The following is a 20,443-nucleotide window of genomic DNA, read 5'->3' on the forward strand; positions in this document are numbered from 1 at the left end:
TTGATTCTTTGTTAAAATTCCATGGTATCCACAGAAGAATAGCTTTCTACAGAATAATTGGTGGGTGTGATCAAACACGCACAATACAGTTTCTTTAGGAGGGTCTCACGAATTACAGGAGCTTGGTCGCTGATACGGATGCCTGGAATATGGTATAGCTTTGAGCATATCGTTTGATTCTTTGTTAAAATTCCATGGTATCCACGGAATAGCTTTCTACAGAATAATTGGTGGGTGTGATCAAACACGCACAATACAGTTTCTTTAGGAGGGTCTCACGAATTACAGGAGCTTGGTCGCTGATACGGATGCCTGGAATATGGTATAGCTTTGAGCATATCGTTTGATTCTTTGTTAAAATTCCATGGTATCCACAGAAGAATAGCTTTCTACAGAATAATTGGTGGGTGTGATCAAACACGCACAATACAGTTTCTTTAGGAGGGTCTCACGAATTACAGGAGCTTGGTCGCTGATACGGATGCCTGGAATATGGTATAGCTTTGAGCATATCGTTTGATTCTTTGTTAAAATTCCATGGTATCCACAGAATAGCTTTCTACAGAATAATTGGTGGGTGTGATCAAACACGCACAATACAGTTTCTTTAGGAGGGTCTCACGAATTACAGGAGCTTGGTCGCTGATACGGATGCCTGGAATATGGTATAGATTTGAGCATATCGTTTGATTCTTTGTTAAAATTCCATGGTATCCACAGAAGAATAGCTTTCTACAGAATAATTAATTGGTGGGTGTGATCAAACACGCACAATACAGTTTCTTTAGGAGGGTCTCACGAATTACAGGAGCTTGGTTGCTGATACGGATGCCTGGAATATTTTATAGCTTTGAGCATATCGTTTGATTCTTTGTTAAAATTCCATGGTATCCACAGAAGAATAGCTTTCTACAGAATAATTGGTGGGTGTGATCAAACACGCACAATACAGTTTCTTTAGGAGGGTCTCACGAATTACAGGAGCTTGGTCGCTGATACGGATGCCTGGAATATGGTATAGCTTTGACCATATCGTTTGATTCTTTGTTAAAATTCCATGGTATCCACAGAAGAATAGCTTTCTACAGAATAATTGGTGGGTGTGATCAAACACGCACAATACAGTTTCTTTAGGAGGGTCTCACGAATTACAGGAGCTTGGTCGCTGATACGGATGCCTGGAATATGGTATAGCTTTGAGCATATCGTTTGATTCTTTGTTAAAATTCCATGGTATCCACAGAAGAATAGCTTTCTACAGAATAATTGGTGGGTGTGATCAAACACGCACAATACAGTTTCTTTAGGAGGGTCTCACAAATTACAGAAGCTGATACGGATGCCTGGACTATGGTATAGCTTTGAGCATATCGTTTGATTCTTTGTAAAAATTCCATGGTATCCACAGAAGAATAGCTTTCTACAGAATAATTGGTGGGTGTGATCAAACACGCACAATACAGTTTCTTTAGGAGGGTCTCACGAATTACAGGAGCTTGGTCGCTGATACGGATGCCTGGAATATGGTATAGCTTTGAGCATATCGTTTGATTCTTTGTTAAAATTCCATGGTATCCACAGAAGAATAGCTTTCTACAGAATAATTGGTGGGTGTGATCAAACACGCACAATACAGTTTCTTTAGGAGGGTCTCACAAATTACAGAAGCTGATACGGATGCCTGGAATATGGTATAGCTTTGAGCATATCGTTTGATTCTTTGTAAAAATTCCATGGTATCCACAGAAGAATAGCTTTCTACAGAATAATTGGTGGGTGTGATCAAACACGCACAATACAGTTTCTTCAATATACTTGTAGTAGTTTCGTTTCGTTCTTCCATGGTTCTGGTTTGAAGGATGAAACAGCTGCTATTTGACTAAATCCAAAGTCATCGACTTGTCGAGTGAAGTGTTTTGTGAAATTAAGGATACTAATTAATTCAATTTTATTAAATCTAATCAAAAGTCATTTTGTGTTTTAATGATTATACCAAATTATTTCTTGTAATAGAAGCAATAAGACAAACAAATTCCCGGATAAGGAGTGGGTAACAAGATATTACTCCAATAAATGTACGGTCAGATGCAAGGCTTATGAAACCTTGAAACTCTTGCACAGACTACACTGTTCCTAAATCAATTAAAATTCCAGAACAATATGAGGTCTCCTACATAATAAAAATCGGTTCTACTAAACTGGTAACTCTCATTCTTCATTCAATACAAGCACTCGTGTGATTGATGGAGCAACATTGTTGGCGTTTTCAGATGTTTATCGGATGTATTCCCAACACGTTCATATTTGTAAGCGTTTTTAGGTTATAGTCAGGTGTTGTTTTACTGTGAGATAAACTTTGTAAATTTTAAAGTTTAATGAAAGATAATAGCAAGTTAAAATTACTTTATCTGTTAATCTTGAAAGACGTTATTGGACTATTGTCTGTATGTCAAACCACTAGAAAGTATCCAATACGAATTTGAATGGTGAAATAATTTGCTTATGTTTAAAGAAGCTCTCGACAGATTCATTCTAAATAAAATGGCGGAATTTTGAAGTCTCTAAGTACCTACTAATACTGTTAAAAATAGTTATATACCTACTAAACACATGTTATCATTAGTATTTAGAATGTTGTCTGTCTTTGAAGTATCCCAACCTATGGTAACAGGCAATAACAACAGGGCATATCAATAATAATAGATTGCCAAACTTATTTAGTGATTCGCTGTTTTATTTCATGTTTGTTTAAATAAGGCTTTGTTTTACATAACCCCCAAAAATTAAATCTAGAGGTTTTAAATAAGGTGATTTAGTTGGTCTCTTTATTTCTCTCCTGCATCCTACCGAGTGATTGCCAAAGTCACTGTTCAGCAGCGTTTGTGTTCATACGACTTAATAATGTGGTATCCCACCATGTTAACAACCATACCTTGCAATATCAGATTTACCATTATATAATAGCTGGAACAACGGCATTTCTGGACTCATATAAATTCCTATTAAAAGTTGTATTTGTTAAAAACTACCTAAATAAATATTTGCTAATTGTACCAGCCATCACATTACATTTTGGGAATATCTGAGTACAGATCTCCTCAGTCAATAAAAATGCCATTTAACTCCAATAATAGAAGTTTTGTCTGCATAAATTAGCGTAAATTAGCGACATTTTGAAATAAGAATTATATTAAGAATATCGGTGTCTGCAAATACCTTTTTATCATAGTATCACAGATTTAAAATTGTCTCTAAATCTTCTACTGAACATACTTGATCCAATTTACCTTATAATTGTTACTATTTATGTAAGGTAATCAACCATTATTATTGGATTTAAGTAAATACTTTCTTATGTTCTGTATGGTCATTAAGTACTCTGTCGTATGGGTTTCTATGAATTTTGTTTAAAATTGTTGTCATATGCTATTATTTTCTTTTACAAGGATTCGTGTACGTCATCATTTTCTGGTAAGAACTGTGTTTGTTTATACACTTGACTAAAAGCTTAAATTAAAAATATTCTTAATAGGCCTCCGTAATTATATAACAAAGATCTATTAGTAAGTAGAAACCTTTATGAATGGTACTAAGTATAACATTATTTTCTGTTGATTCTTTAGCGATTAAACAAGACGATTGCATTTGGAATATTGGATCGAATATAATACAATGCAACCAACAATAAACACCAATTATAAAGAACATTTTGCAGCTATTATATGGATCACCAGAAATCTGATCGACTGTCATCATTAAAATTTCTCAATAAATTTACACACCTCAAACTTTTTACCTATACTCTTTTAGAAACTATTAACATTTATGTTTTCGGGAGGAACTGACTTACAGTTATTACACAGTAGTATATCAAGAACTGTATTTATAAGAAACTAGAGCAAGCAATTCTTTAAAATCTACTGCATTAAAGATGAAAGAAAAGTGTTTTGGGGAACCTTGGTTCTTTTTGCCCCGTTAATAAATGTAGCCCTGAGATGGAAGTGCTAAAACAGATGATAAAAACTTTGTTTTTGCTGAGGTATTTCCTTTCAAAGAGTCCACGTAAAACACGGCTGGCTCAATCTGTGCGGGTAAAAAGAGGAGAGGTAGCATTTATGAATACCTGCGATAAACATGAATGAGTGAGAAATAACGTTTGAATGGGTAAATTGAGGCAGCAATCAGTGATGTAGCCGAAGGAAATGTAATGAAAAATTATCTGTTTACAAGCAAAGCTATAGCCTGCACAGTCTTAATACAATGTACATGTTCTAATAAAAGAACAAAGTTTACAAGACAAACATGTTCTTTTGGCAAATAGCTAAGAAACTTTAATATGTAGATATTATCACGAAATATTAGACTGAACATGGATAAAATATTTTAAAGTTTTTATTTAGAAGTTTATAGTATGATAACTGTAATGGATAGAATTTAAATAATCTTATAACACTTCAAATGATTTAGAAAATTTATTCTATTGAAAGCTTATGCACATTAAAAATTAGTTTCTAAAACTGTGCATTTGATTTTGTTGCAATCAGGTAGTCATTGTATTTGCTGATCCATTCAGTGACTCGATTTTCAAAATCTTTAGAATCGCTGTCTTATACGATATATCAAATCATTTCATTTCAACCTACGATGCTGAATGCATGTGACATAGCAATTCATTTTACAAACTTTGAACAAACCCCATAATGAAACCTTATGCTGTATCATGAAATGTTACCTTCAAAGAGAGATGGAAAAATAATTTAACTTCAAAATAGTATAACTAGCTCTAAAAAAATTTGGTGTGGTGCTTTGGAATAATAGATAAACGGACTTATATCTTAAATTTAAAATGTTTAGTTGAATAAAAGTTAAATTTATGCACGTTTTTCTCAACGAAGGTTAAGGTCTCAACTATGGCTAAAGCTTGGGAATCTGAGAACTTTGTTGGAACGGGACAACTCCTTACATAACTGATTTCCTCCCAACCTTTATATAATTCATTGAAATGTCTTCTTAAAACAAAAGAGATAGTGCCCTGGTGTCTTCAGAGCCACAAATTGGAAAATCCATAAGCAAGATGTGGGTATATGCAACCATAATACAAGCCAAGAGAAATGCAGTACTATCCAAACGGGAGAGTATACTTACTAAAAAGATGCGGCTGCATATTTACCACAAACCTTGTCCTCCGTGTATTTATGAAAATTCAAGCTCGAATGCAAAATCACAACCCATGAAGTGCTAATACATTATGAAGAGTTAATTGCTGAATCGTCTAAAGGATGGACGATCTTCCACTAGCATCTTTAACAGGAGTTCTAATATTATAGTAAACACATTTTGTCCTTGCAGTGTCCCCGGAAGGGTATTTTCTTTCAACCATTGGAACAGACAACCACCTTGTACAAATATATTGAACTCCTGAATTTCTCTAATTTCATGTGACATACTGATAGATTCTGCCTCCTTTACTCCTTCCTCTTGGGCTCTACTTAAATATAGAATCTGACGTGAGATGTGCTCTAATATCTGCTTCCTGCACTCATCAGATGAGATCACAATAATATCGAAACAGCTAGGAAATGTTGTACCATTTTTAAACACTTTTATCTATAACGAGTTGCTAATCCTTTATGTATCCACGCTACTCAGAAAACGTAATTTGTTGAGCGCAACTAATATGTCATGAAATATTTGGTTCTAGTATTTACAAGAATGACTGGTAACATAAATTAATGTTGCCGTAGAGCGATAACATAGTCACCATCTGGTAAATAGTTTTACTCATTGAGTATGATCATATACTCCAGGCAGTTGCCGAAATGCTCTAAGCTCTTGCTGTAGACAAATGGTACGCTGCAGAGGAACTACATGTTTACACCCAGAGAAACTTATTATCGAGGGATAGGAGGATCAGCCACACGGGAAAAACACATTTGCAGACTATAATAAACACAGAAAAAGTAGGTTCTAAAAATAGCTGCCACTTTATTTAAGGAATATTAAGGTGAAGTGTGCCCTGCCCTAAATGAGATAAATTGATCGAAATACATGCATTAATGATTGATAATGATGACGTTTTGAAATGAGAGCAGTGGAGTCCCGGTCCACGTGATATAACGTAATGTAGGGGGTTTGGTAAAATACATTGAGTAATCAAAAGGTAAAAGATTGCACACCATCGTATCAATCTAGCCAGTGCAGGCAGTGTATTAGGTATTAGATATAAACTAACAGTGAAATTGTATTTATTATTATAAGAAGAAATATAAATACTATAAAATAGGCCATAAATTGGTTTTAACTTCTTAAAAGATGGTTTAAACAATCACACACCAAAGAGCTCCATAACAAGACCAATATTAATTATTATTTCTTGAACCAGTATAAAATAAAATTTTGCAAATAATTTTAATTAGGATTATGGCTACGAGGAAATAGCAAAATAAATAAAATTTTATGCTAACTCAGTATAATCTCATGAGGTTTTAACATCTTTATCCAAAAATGTTAAAGAAAAAAACATACTCGTAATACCACATAATTGAATAGTCAATGTTTAATAAAAATTTAAGAAATATTCATTACCTCTTGCAGTATAGAATTTAGTAACAAAACTTTTTAAATAGTTGGAATTCTACAAATACAAATTTAAAACTGCACAATTGCGCCTATGTTGTATAAAAATTTGGTCATAATTGTATTAAAGAATTGTTAGTTATGCAATTGAAATGTATTTTTAGTTTATGGTACCAAAAAACGGTTTCATGGATACTATTGACAAAGGATTTTAGTGACATAAAAACCGAAAGTTATTATTTTTAAATTATTCGCTTTACATATCTGAACGCAGGAATAAAAAACTATACTGTAACGTACAATTCACTTTATTGTAGCTTTTTGTTTAGTTTGTGGTAAATCTGAAAACTTGGGTAACCATACATTATTGATCTGAGAGTAGCAATGTTGTTTTAACTGCAACAAAGTTAGTGAAGACCTTGAAAATCAATATGAGGTAAATTGTCGAAGTGATGATGGTGCAGTTGTTTTATATTTATTTATGACTGTAACAACACAACACTGTTTGAGTCCCACAGGCGGTTCCCAATACAAACATTGCAACACCGGCAGAAATGCGTTAGTGACCAAACATGCCCACATTAATGGCGCTGTGTACGTACGGTGACTCCCGCCACCCCGTCATTGCTGCTCAGTAAATTTACACGAACAGGTTATGTTTACCTACATATTCTTATATTTAATATAAATGTTTACGTTTTTTATTCTTTAACTACATTCTAAACACTCGGGAGATGAGTGATAGCCACTTGAAGGTATCCCAGTCTTTGGATCCATTTTAGATTAAATTTAAAGAACATATTTGTGGGACCCTAAAGTCGGAGCGTGAGACAGTTTTTAAAAGTACCCGTGAAATAACTTGAATTTATTTCCCACACTCCATGATGTCTTTACTATGTAGCACCAGTAGTGCTAGGATCAATAATTAAATTAATTTTAACCAGTATTAGGAGATCCTATAGTCGATTTCATTAACATTTCAGTGAAAGCAATTGTTTATGTATCAGATCATTATCCCACTTTCTGTCTCAGTCGTGATAAAAACTATTTAACAATGTATATTTTTAATATGTATTTTCAATTGGTTTCCATTATGCTTTTGAGGGTACAAGCTTACGGTGTTCAATAAAAATTCTTAGATAAGAAGTTCTTTTAAAACAATGATTTAAAATATGCAGTATTATCTCTTATTATTACTTCAGGTACAGAAAAGTTTTTACAAACTGTCTAATTTATTACATATTTCTATATTACTTCCCCTAAAATTCCCTTAAATTAAAAGATCTATCGAAGAGGCATCTAAAATGTCTACTAAATATTCATTACGGCGTGTAGTTCCCACCAATAGGCCTACAAGATTTTTATTAAATGGTACGGACTCGCTTTCGTATTTCTTTTGGCAACATTTACTAATTTTACATATAATACACTGTTTCACTTTGTCCTTAATTATTTCAATGAAGTCAAGTCTATAAACTACTGTGAACTTTCCTTTGCTACCCTGATGAAGAATATATACACATATAAATAGTCTGAATAGCCTGTTTCTGCCACAAAATAAATACAATCGTTTTTATAACTTTCTATACATTGATAGTAAAGTTTAAATAGTTACTATGCTTTTACTATCTGCATTATAGTACTGTTTAAGCACTACATAATAATATTAAGCTACGATGTACAGGTATAGATATAGTTTTACTAAAACTTCTCGCTGAACAGCGATACAAGACAAAGTTGAAATAAGGAATTTCGTAACAACCAACGTTACTCTATGCCTTCAACAAATTTAAAATTATAGTTAAGTTAAATTAAAATCTAGACATAACACAGTGTCATAATAGTTTCACAGGGTCTATCATTCAATAATAGTTGTTTGCTGCAAATAAATATTAACATTTTCATAATTTTTGCTTTTTTTGTTTGTTGTTGGTGAAAAGCTTACGCAGGACATGTCCCTAAGTTGAATAATTTACAGTGTTATGTGTATATACATATAAATTTATAAATATATAAATATATATATATATATATATATATATATATATATATATATTATATATAATATATATATATATATATATATATATACTAGCAGACCCGACAGACGTTGTCCTGTACACACGTCTTTAATTCAAAAATTTTAAACTTTTGATTAATCTGTAACAATCTGGGCTGTTTTGATAAAAATGTCTATTAAAAAGTTATTACAATATATAACTTAATCACATGTACATTTAATCACACTTCGACCAACCGATAGTGTGTGAGTATAACATGAGTGATGTAAAATGTAGAGGATGTTTTTAAATGAAAACTTACTTAATCTGAAGGTAAAAAAAGTTTAAAACAAACTATTTTATAACAGGTATATTTTTTCAATTTACAACTTAATTTATCGTAAATGCCATTGAATGTACAATATTTTTGTTAATCCTTCAGGAGTATACACAAACAAATTAGATGATTTTCCGATAAGGCTGAAGTATAATAAGTGACCTCCATCACAATCGAATTATTGATATTTCTGAATAGCCTATATAACTACTATCCGAATTAGATTATAGTTATGTAAATGCTGAAGTAATAATAAGCGGCCACCATCACAATCGAATTATTGATATTTCTGAATAGTCTATCTAAATTAACGAATTTCATTATAGTTATTTAAAATTACAGTATAGTATAGGAACTGGACAACAGAATTTTTATTTATCTAAAATACTAAAGAAGTATTCCGTATAGGGCTGAAGTATAATAATAAGTGGCCACCATCACAATCGAATTATAGATATTTCCGAATAGCCTATCTAAAACTAATAAAATGACGAACTGAATTAGATTATAGTTATTTAAAGGCTGAATTATAAATAAGCGGCCAACATCGCAATCAAATTATTGATATTTCTAATTAGCCTATCTAAACTACCAAATTTCATTATCTTTATATTTATATTTCTTGTGTGCGTGTGTATGGAGCTGAACTCCTCCTAAATGGGTGGACCATCTTGGAATGTTTTACATTGTATCCAGCAGAATGCGTTTACGATCACAGTTTTCAAATGTTTTCTATTTTAAATTCAGGTTTTTCCTGACAATTTGTGCTGCTATCAAATATGTGTGTTGTTTTGTAACATCGTGTAATTATTGTGTTAGTGCTAATTGTAATAATTATTACATTAATAGAGATTGAAGATGTTTTGAAGTACATAAAAAACTATAGATATTTATTGAAGTTATTGAACTAATTTTGAAAATTTACTGAACGAAGTGAGTATATATTGGTTGCATAACCTAAAGTACCATACAAATCAAAAGGTTGTGTTTCTATGTGTGAATAACTATTGTTAACAGTTTGGTCACATAAGTTCAAATTAAGTAGCATATAAATCACATGATTGAATAACTATTCATCCTCTTCCATGAAGACGTGGCATTTTTCTGTAAAAATAAAATTCTGTATAATAGTACACAAATGAATATGAGTAACTTATTGAATATGTAATTTTAATTAAGTAACTTGTAGATAAAAATGTATAACAACGTAGACTACGGTATCTAAAATACTAAATAAGTATTCCCTATAGGTCTGAAGTACAATAAGTGGCCACCATCACAATCAAATTATTGATATATCTGAATAGCCTATCTAAACTACTAAAATGACGATCCAAATTATAGTTATTTAAAGGCTGAAGTATAATAAGCAGCCACCATCTCAATCGAATTATTGATATTTCTGATTAGCCTATCTAAACTACTGAATTTCATTATAGTTATTTAAAATTACAGTATAGTAACAGAACTGGCCAACAGAATTTAATTTAAAACCATTCCTACATTATTAACAATAGTTTATTGACATATGTGATTCTCTATTAATTTAATATTACAATTAGCACTCACACAATAATTACACGATGATACAAAAACAAACACACAAATTTGATAGCAGCACATACTGTCGGGAAAACCTGGAATTAAAATAGAAAAACATTTGAAACTGCGATCGTAGCGCATTCTGCTGGATCCAATTTAAAACATACCAAGATAAAAAACAATTTATTTATAAACAAAAAATTAACTGATCAATCGCTGCACACTTAATATTTAGGAATTTCAGTTAAAAGTGTATTTTACTAAAACTTCCAATTTTATATCTGGATAACCTCTATTGATATTCCTGATTAGCCTATCTAAACTACCGAATTTTCATTATAGTTATTTAAAATTACAGTATAGTATCAGAACTGGCCAACAGAATATAATTTAAAACCAATTCCTACACTATTAACAATAGTTATTCATACATGTGATTTGTATGCTACTTAATTTGAACTTATCTGACCAATTATGACTGCACATTAAATTATGTAAATTACATAAATTAAAAAATGTAAATTACAACAAATTATTTTAAATCCATTAGTTTAAAACTTGATTATCTAAAATGTTAACAATAGTTATTCACACATAGAAACACAACCTTTTGATTTGTATGCTACTTAGGTTATTTGAGGTAATGCGACCAATAATCTCTATTCATGTACTATTACAATTTTAGCACTCACACAATAATTACACGATGTTTTATTTTTTATTTTCTTCTTTTTGCCTGTTGGCTTTTATAAACTTATAACGCGGCCACGTAGTACACTTTTTTATAACTTCATTCTATTATATTTTAATGTTATTTGCCGTATTTACTTTTTTGAAACATGAACCTTACAAAACAACAACACACACACATTGATAGCAGCACAAACTGTCAATTTCAGTTAAAAGCTAAAACTTTCAATTTTATATCTGGATAATCTCTATCCTCCAAAGTGAGTAACAGAATATATTGAAATAAAAAGTGGTGTTATTTTTATATGTTTATGCTTACTCTATGCTTTCAAGACTATTATTGATTAAACGTATGGCTGTGTTGTAATATTATGTTTACATAGAACAGTTGGTGAAATTTAACTTTGCAATCTGCATTAGATTACTGATCAAGCACTTTATAATAATGTAATCTAAATGTAAACAAATGTTTCTGCCTCTTTGGTGAACTTCAGCTCAAAATATTCACACAGCTGTTAAGTATCAGTTCACTTTGTATTACGTGTCGTAGCGCAGTCTGTCGGATCCAATATAAAACACTCCAACATCAACAACAATTTATAATTAAAAATTTAATTAAATTTGACCGAATAAATAACTATAATGAAAATTCAGTAATTTGGATAGGCTATTCAGAAATATCAATAATTCGATTGTGATGGTGGCTGCTTATTATACTTCAGCCATTAAATAACTATAATCCAATTTGGATAGTAGTTTGGATAGGCTATTCAGAAATATCAATGACTCGATTGTGATGGAGGCCACTTATTATACTTCAGCCCTATCGGAAAACCATCTAATTTGTTTATGTACACTCCTGAAGGATTAACAAAAAATATTGTACATCAATAGCATTACGATAAATTAAGTGATTTAAATTAAAAAAATATACTTGTTATAACATTAGTAATTTAAAATTACAGTATAATATCGGAACTGGCCAACAGAATTGAATTTAAAACCAATTCCCTACACTATAAACAATAAGTAGTTATTCACACATGTGATTTGTATGCTACTTAATTTGAACTTAGTGACCAATTCTGACTGCAGATTAAAAAATGTAAATTACAAACAAATTATTTTAAATCCAGTTAGTTTTAAAACTTGATTATCTAAACTGTTAACAATATTCACACATAGAAACACAACCTTTTCATTTGTATGCTACTTAGGTTATTTGAGGGATGCGACCAATATACTCACTTCAATAAATTTGCAAAATGAGTTCAATAACTTTAATAAATAACTATAGTTTTTTATGCACTTCAAACAATCTCTATTAATGTATTATAACAATTAGCACTCACACAATAATTACAGAATGTTACAAAACAACGCACAAATTTGATAGCAGCACAAACTGTCTGGAAAACCTGGAATTAAAATAGAAAAACATTATGGCTGTGTTGTAATATTATAATGTTTTACGTAGAACAATTGTGAAACTTCATCTTTGCAATCTGCATTTACACTACTGATCAAGCACTTTACAAATTTAAAATATGAACTTTCTAAATTTTAAATGTGAACAAATGTTTTCTGCCTCTTTGATGAACTTCAGCTGAAAATATTCGGATCCAATGTAAAACACTCCACCATCAACAACAATTTATTATTAAAAAATTATTAAATAAACTATTAAAATTGGACCGAATTATGAATCTAAACCATTCTCGGATCCAACTGAAGACACACAAAAAGTTTCATTAAAATCAGTCCACCCGTTTAGGAGGAGTTTCAGTACCATACACACGCACACAAGAAATATATATATAAAGATAATTCTCAACTTTTTGTGACAACATACATAAGATACATCCATTTATAAATTTGTATTTTACAAGGGTACTCTATTCCGCAAAGCAGTGCCAGAAATTTTTATATGAATTTTATTAAAAAAGGTATTGTATAATTTTAAGCTATAGGCATAGTATGAGCGTGAAGTATTGTGCATTTCTATGTACACTGACTAAAACAATTTTGTCGCTCAACAATTACTTAAATAGAAAATTCTCTCACACAGCATTTAAAGTCAAAACATGCTCTCATCAGAAGCTAAATGTTAAAATCTGTTTTAACATTTTATTAGTTCTAAATACTAACATTCATTATTGAATGTATAATTTTATTTGACGTGTACATAGTTTACCTACCAAGTGATTCTTATATAGGCCCAAAAGTATATTATTAATAAATTTCTAAGTAAGCAGTTTAATTAACAGGCACTTAAAGGAAATGTACTTAAAATAAGTATTTAATTAGTAATGGTATGGTATAATTTTATTCAACATTTATAGACATAATAATTATTTGATTTACGTACTAACCAACTTCAAGAAAGTATAAAAGTGGCTGGTAGGCCTACCACTTAATAAAAAAAAAAAACTACAGTTATACGTATTTTATATAATGGCTCCAAAATACCTGAAGTAAATAGTTATTGTTATACCGCTCTGTATATGCAACTTACATGGACGAATTGCGAAAAGAACTGTACTTAGGTATCCATTTTTTATAAATCAGAAACTTACGTAACCGAAATACCAGTTTCTCTTCGTTATTACTCTTTGAACCGTTCTAAGTTTGAAGTACGACTCACAGGCTTACACTTAATGTTTTCCCCCGAGGCGTTCTGATGAAATATTACCAAAGTTTCAAAGTGTGTTACATAACACACAATGTTTTAAATTGCCTTTTTAATGCGTAAACGTGGCTTATAAATTCTTCACCTAAATATACTAAGGAAATATTCTCCTTTAGATTTATGAATAAAGCAACATAAATAACAACTCGTCTCTCATAAAACGAAATAGTTTTTAATTCCTTATTCCAAATTCCTTTGGCAGTCCGCTCATATACTATAACAAATTTGAGTGTAGCATATAATAAAAAGTATATATTTACTTATATGTACATATCAATTATAGTTAATATCACAAAGACTCCTTTCACAAATCTTTGAATTTTAATTATTAAATATTAATAAAATTTTGTGATTTGTGTTAATTTATTGTAACAAGGTAAAAACTGAAAAAGACGTACTTTTTACGTCATTAGCAGACTTAGGTTGTAGCGCAGGTGTAAAGCTAATCCTGGACCGTCCATCCTCTACAGTACACAATTAGCAACTGTCACAATGGCTTCTGACTGACGATTGATGAGTAGTTCTAGTCATCATTTACATCATCATCTACCAGACTATTATTTAATACAAGATGATTTTTATGTTCAATTTATTAAAATTAATACTATATATTTATTGAACTGACAAATATTTATTCATCATTATAAATATAATTTTATGCCGAAATCTCTTTATTATAAGTTCTTAAGTTTTGTCCTTCTGGCATTCAAAATATACCTAAAAGATTATTAACAAAATCATGGGTTCTAAACCTATATTCAGTGTTGTTTGTGGATACTTTTGTTGCTTGTGTATGGCTTCTAGCGTATAAGTAAATTTGTCACTAAGTGTTCACAAAATATGTTGAAACACAGAACTAGGAACCGGTAGGTAAAGTGAGTTTTATATCTGTTTCGTGTGATTTTGTATTTTTTTATTTTGATTTACAACATTTTTTCTGTCACCCCTGAAGAATAGAGCAGATATCAGTACTCAAAATGTTGTCTCAGCTGCAGCAATGCATAAAGAAGGCAAAATTAGTTACATCATATTGCACTTTCATATCATAATCGTCAATAGCATAAGCAACAGAACTCTTAGTGAAATATAACTTTTGTAATCTCAAAACATTTATAGTTTTAGATCTCTATAAATTGATAGTATACTTTAATTTTGTAAATTTTTAGTTATAAATTACTTTCAATTGTAGAAAAACGTTTATTGTTGTCCTGATTAGTTTTGTTGGATTGAAACAGAACTCTTACTATATGAATTTACAACAACATAAAATTTTTTTTAAAAAACTATTAAAAGGCCTACTAACAGGCTGTTAAATAAAAAAAATTCTTTATCACTTACAATTTACACTTTTTTAACATGGACATTCAAAATTTATGTTCTACTTAGTCAATAAATGATATACCATGGCGAACCTTCATCATGTTATATATTATGAGGAGTGCGGCAAATCATTGTATTATCGTTTTCCGCTTTGGGAGAAAATGACTTCTATAAAATCCTACTGGATAAACATAGACCACAGTTACGTTACAAAAACCTATAACATAAGAAACATGAGGAAAAGTAACTGACCACAACACGACAATGGCCGTACTCACGTTGCTGAGAACATTAAGCTGCTTAATGGAGTGTTGTCCTTCTGCTGTCAGGAGATACAATGAGTCCACTATATTACATACTTTTACTGAGCTATTTACTGATTTATGTTATAATGATTATTGCACTGTATTAATCCCTATTTCTAAATGCATTCGAGGTTTCATAAATGCGGAGAAATTTTTAAAAATAAACAAAAACTTTCATTTTATCACTTATCATATACAAAAACATTCCTGTATTTCCTACACATGTTTGTATTTTTCAGATAAAATAAGGGAAATGAATAACTGTTAAGTTTATTCGTTGAATGAGGAGCTCTTGTTACTAGAATAAACTAATTTCTATTAATTGAGGAAAGAAAAGTCACAGTTATCCAACAATCTTTCATCAATGAATATCATCTATTTCCTCGTAGCCATATTCCTAATTAAAATTATTTGCCAAATTTTATTCTATACCGGTTTAAGAAATTTAATATTGGTATTGTTATGGAGCTCTTTGGTGTGTGATTGTTTAAACCATCTTTTAAAAAGTTAAAACCAATTTATGGTCTTTTTAATAGTATTTACATTTCTTCTTATAATACTAAATTCAATTTCACTGTTAGTTTATATCTAATACCTAATACACTGTCTGCCCTGGCTGGATTGATACGATCTTTACCTTTTGATTACTCAATGTATTTTACCAAACCCTCTACATTACGTGATATCACGTGGGCCGGGACTCCACTGCTCTCATTTCAAAACGTCATCATTATCAATCATTAATGCATGTATTTCGATTAATTTATCTCATTTAGGGCAGGGCACACTTCACCTTAATATTCCTTAAATAAAGTGGCAGCTATTTTTAGAACCTTCTTTTTCTGCGTTTATTATAGTCTGCAAATGTGTTTTTCCGTGTGGTTGATCCTCCCATCCCTCGATAATGGGTTTCTCTGGGTGTAAACATGTAGTTACTCTGCAGCGTACCATTTAAAAATTACATCAGTAACAAAATTAAATATATAAAAGTAAAAAACGGAGATTATATCAGCACTTTAAGACTGATTGACCATTCTTATTGTTGTAGGATTTTTGCAAGACGTCCTGTTATGGTTACTAACAGGAAAGCCAGACAACAAAAATAAGAAGGAGCTACCGGAATTATTTGTATACAGGTTTTGTACGAATTAGGTCTTGATGCTTTTAGGTTTAAATATGTTTTTAGGTTTACAAAACTGAAATGAAATACAATTTTTGTTTCCAATTGCTTATGTAAATCATATCACGTACATGAGAGTTTTCATATACAAGTCAAACCGTACGTGTTAAAGCTCAATATTAAACATAGTCAAACCTTAAAAGTCTATTTTTATTTGACGTCAGTTTGTTGATATCCAGTAATGTTGATATCACGCATCTGACAAGGAACATGAGAATACGTCGTCGTGTCTCTCAATCGTTGTGGATGCAATCTGACAGCAAATATATCGGATATCTGTGAGGTCTGTCAGCTTACAACATCAGTGGCATTAAGTTGTATCTACCTTTCTAGAAAAGGCTTCCTTAATGTTTAATGTTCCTAATATGTTGTTACTATTTTCTTTAGTACTTTTACTTCGTTAAGGGTAGTAATAATCATTTATGCAGTTTTATAAAAACGATCTTAAAACAATATGGTAAAATCTTTTGACAAAAAAGATTAATGACATTTTTCATTTGAATTTGTATAAATTAGTGGGTCTCACGCTGAAGTTTCATGAAAATTTCGAGTCTGTAAGACGATGGACTTGAATGATACTCAGACAAATCATAAGGATATATATACATCTTCATTGAATTCATTCATGCATTTGTATTAACTATTTTGTAAAATTTACTTTTGAAAAAAGTCGTAAGAATCCATGTTATTACATTATAAATGCTTTTAACAAGAATTATAAGGACTACAACTTTGAAAATTTGGTGTGAAGCCTCTCGTAACAGCTAGTACACCATAAAATTCAGCTGAAAATTTTGGAAATTTGATTTAACTACTTTTTGACATTTTCTTTTAAGATTTTTGTAACCACGTGAATATAAAATTATTCATTATAAATGTTATAGAATGTGTTAATTTGTTTTTCTCTGAAACTTTTGTCAAGTCCCAACTGATTATAATACAATAATAACGCGTCCTGTATGCATCTATTACAGTATTCTTAACCTCTGGGGAAGAATATGGGATTGCAGCTCTTACAAATATTGCAGTATTGTTCCATACACTTGAACACTTATGATCGGCATCTTCTATATAAGGCCAGACATTATAGTCAATTTTGAATAAATCCGATGATCTGCATGCCATGCTACTAATCTATTGACCTAAGAACACATAGTTTAAATACCGTGTTATACGCGAATAATTTATGACACAGATAGTCACAGGAGATGAAACTTGGGTTTCTTACTACACCCCTGAAATTAAGCGGCGATCAATGGAATGGAGGCACACTTCATTCCCAGCAAAGGCAAAGGCGAAACAAATCTTGACACCTCAAAAATTGATGTGCACAGTGTTTCTGGGACTGGAAAGGCATCTTACTCATTGATATCTTACCGCATGTTCAAACAATCAGAGCAGATGTTTATTGCAAGACACAGGAAATTGCGCACCTCAAGTCGTTCCTCGGTGGGTAACACTTCAACAACGACGAAGAGTTGACAGAAAATGTTTCCAACTGATTGAAGACACAGGTGGCAAATTCTAATGCCTGTAAAATTTTGGCGGTTATGTTGAAAAGTTGTTGAAGAGTTTTAGTATTTTGTGCGATAAATAATTTGTCTTTATCTGTTCATACTTTAAGGGGAGATGTACGCCCATAAGTGCTACATGTTAAATTTACACAATTCATAATCCTTTTTCTCAGGAACTACTTAAGATAGGACAATGAATTTTTTACCACATGTTTATGACACAGTTTTGTAGATACCCTACCAGTTTCAAAAGTTTTTGAAAAAAATATACTGTTCTTAATTTTTGTGTACATGTTTTTTTTCAGAAAAGTTTTTGGACAAACTTTTAAAATTGTTTTAATGTGGGTAAATGTTGTTTGGTAGGGAATGTATAGTAATCTATTTAAAAACGTATATGAGTTATATGTTATATATGTACCCATATATACTTTGTGTTCCGCCCCTTATGGTATATGTTGCTTGCATACAATATGCTAATGGTCGGTAATAGATCCACATATATCTCTTATAAAAGAAATAAGTTAATAATCAATTAACCCAATTTATCCTGAAAAAGCTGGAGATAAAATGATCTACATAAGTTATCAATGCAGGAATTACCCTTCTACCGTCACGGAACAAGTTTTCTGGATGTCGATCATTTCGTATTAACGTCAGGTTTCTTTTATAAAAGTAATTGCTTCAATGGGTTATATTTTAATAATCCATCCACTTGCTACGTTTATAAAATCTTCAGGTGTTTACTTCAAAACATCACTTGTTATGCAATGCTTACATATCTTATTGATATAGAAAAGTGCCTTTTAATCTGACTTTAAAAAACTGAATTCAGTGGAATATGAACAGTTCTTTAAAGAGTGTTTTTTACTGTGTTATTATTAATTAGTTTATTCTCTTAACTTTGCCAAAACTGCCTTAACAAATTCCATGTTAATGGCACTTTATATTTGCCTGTATCAATACTATAATACATTCAAAAAGTTTGCTTAAATCTTGTGATACATAGGTAATAATAGCTCCTATGAAAATAAATTGAATTTGTATTGGAATAAAACTACATACCTTAATTTGGGTGCATATTCTTTAATTATTATACATAAGAATCTTAATTAAAGTAATAAATACAATAAAATATACTTATACACGTAAACAAATTCTTATAAGACAAATATAAGAATGTCTAAAGTAAACAAAAAAGTATTTTGTTATATAGTCCGGTTAGTGGTAGATTCTCGTAATGCCAAATTCTCCACATTCCTCAGAGAAACCCATCTCTCGAGCTTTGTAGTCATACGGAGGGACAGAATTGCGTTAAAAACTTAGTCGCAGCTCAAACCACTAGGTTCTCACGGTTACTTTGCGGTTATCAATATAAAAAATGTATCTAATCCAACTCTACATTAATAATGAGTAATATTTTTAATGTGTAAATTTAAATTAATCTTACGATTATAAGCATATTCATGATCTTAAGCTGTGTGTGTGTGCGCGCTATTTATTTTGCATATATACGTTTTATGTATTAAGTATATGTCAAAAATTATAATCTCCAATAATAAAATATCTTAGGAACCTATCCTACTACTTACTGTTACGGGTGAAATGAATTTAAGTTGTTATTACTGTTAATCTAATTCCTTAATATTAAAACAACTACTCAATTATGAAGGAAACAGGACACATTAATCATTAATCATTTAACTTCTTGCATAAATGTAAGGTTGAAGACCTTATGGCCTATAGGGTTAACTCTAAAAACTCCTTTTCATAGTAGGAAAGCCAGTAAAATTTTGTCTTCTTCTGCTTCTAAATCTTTACTTAAAGAAAGAATTGCATATCATCATCGTGAAAAATACCTCCTCCAAAATAGTATTGAGTGTAAAAAAAACTGAATTAAAAACACTGATCGGTACAGAATTCAACAACATTCTCGAAAGCATCCAAAATAGATGTATAAAAGTTTCTGAAACAGATAAGAAAAAGAAAAATCTCCAAACTGGAAAAAATTAGGCCTAAAAAATGTGATTTGCCTAAGGATGGCAACGTGAATACGGATGCAAATAATAAAAACGTAATCAATCTCTCTTCGAAAATCCTGAATTGAAGCGGAAATATCAGTATTATCCAAGGGTTTAAACTTTTCTGTGGCACAAAAATCGGTAAAGGCACTGGATTTCGTAACTGGGATTGAGTCGGCTGTTTCACAGTTACCTGTAGGAACAGGGTGACCGCTTCCGCTGCGAGGCCAGTCTTTTACTCAGAAAAATTCCTCCCACAAAACCCAATTTAA

Source organism: Homalodisca vitripennis, chromosome 3 (genome assembly GCF_021130785.1).
Source record: "Homalodisca vitripennis isolate AUS2020 chromosome 3, UT_GWSS_2.1, whole genome shotgun sequence".
Taxonomy (NCBI): Eukaryota; Metazoa; Arthropoda; class Insecta; order Hemiptera; family Cicadellidae; genus Homalodisca; species Homalodisca vitripennis.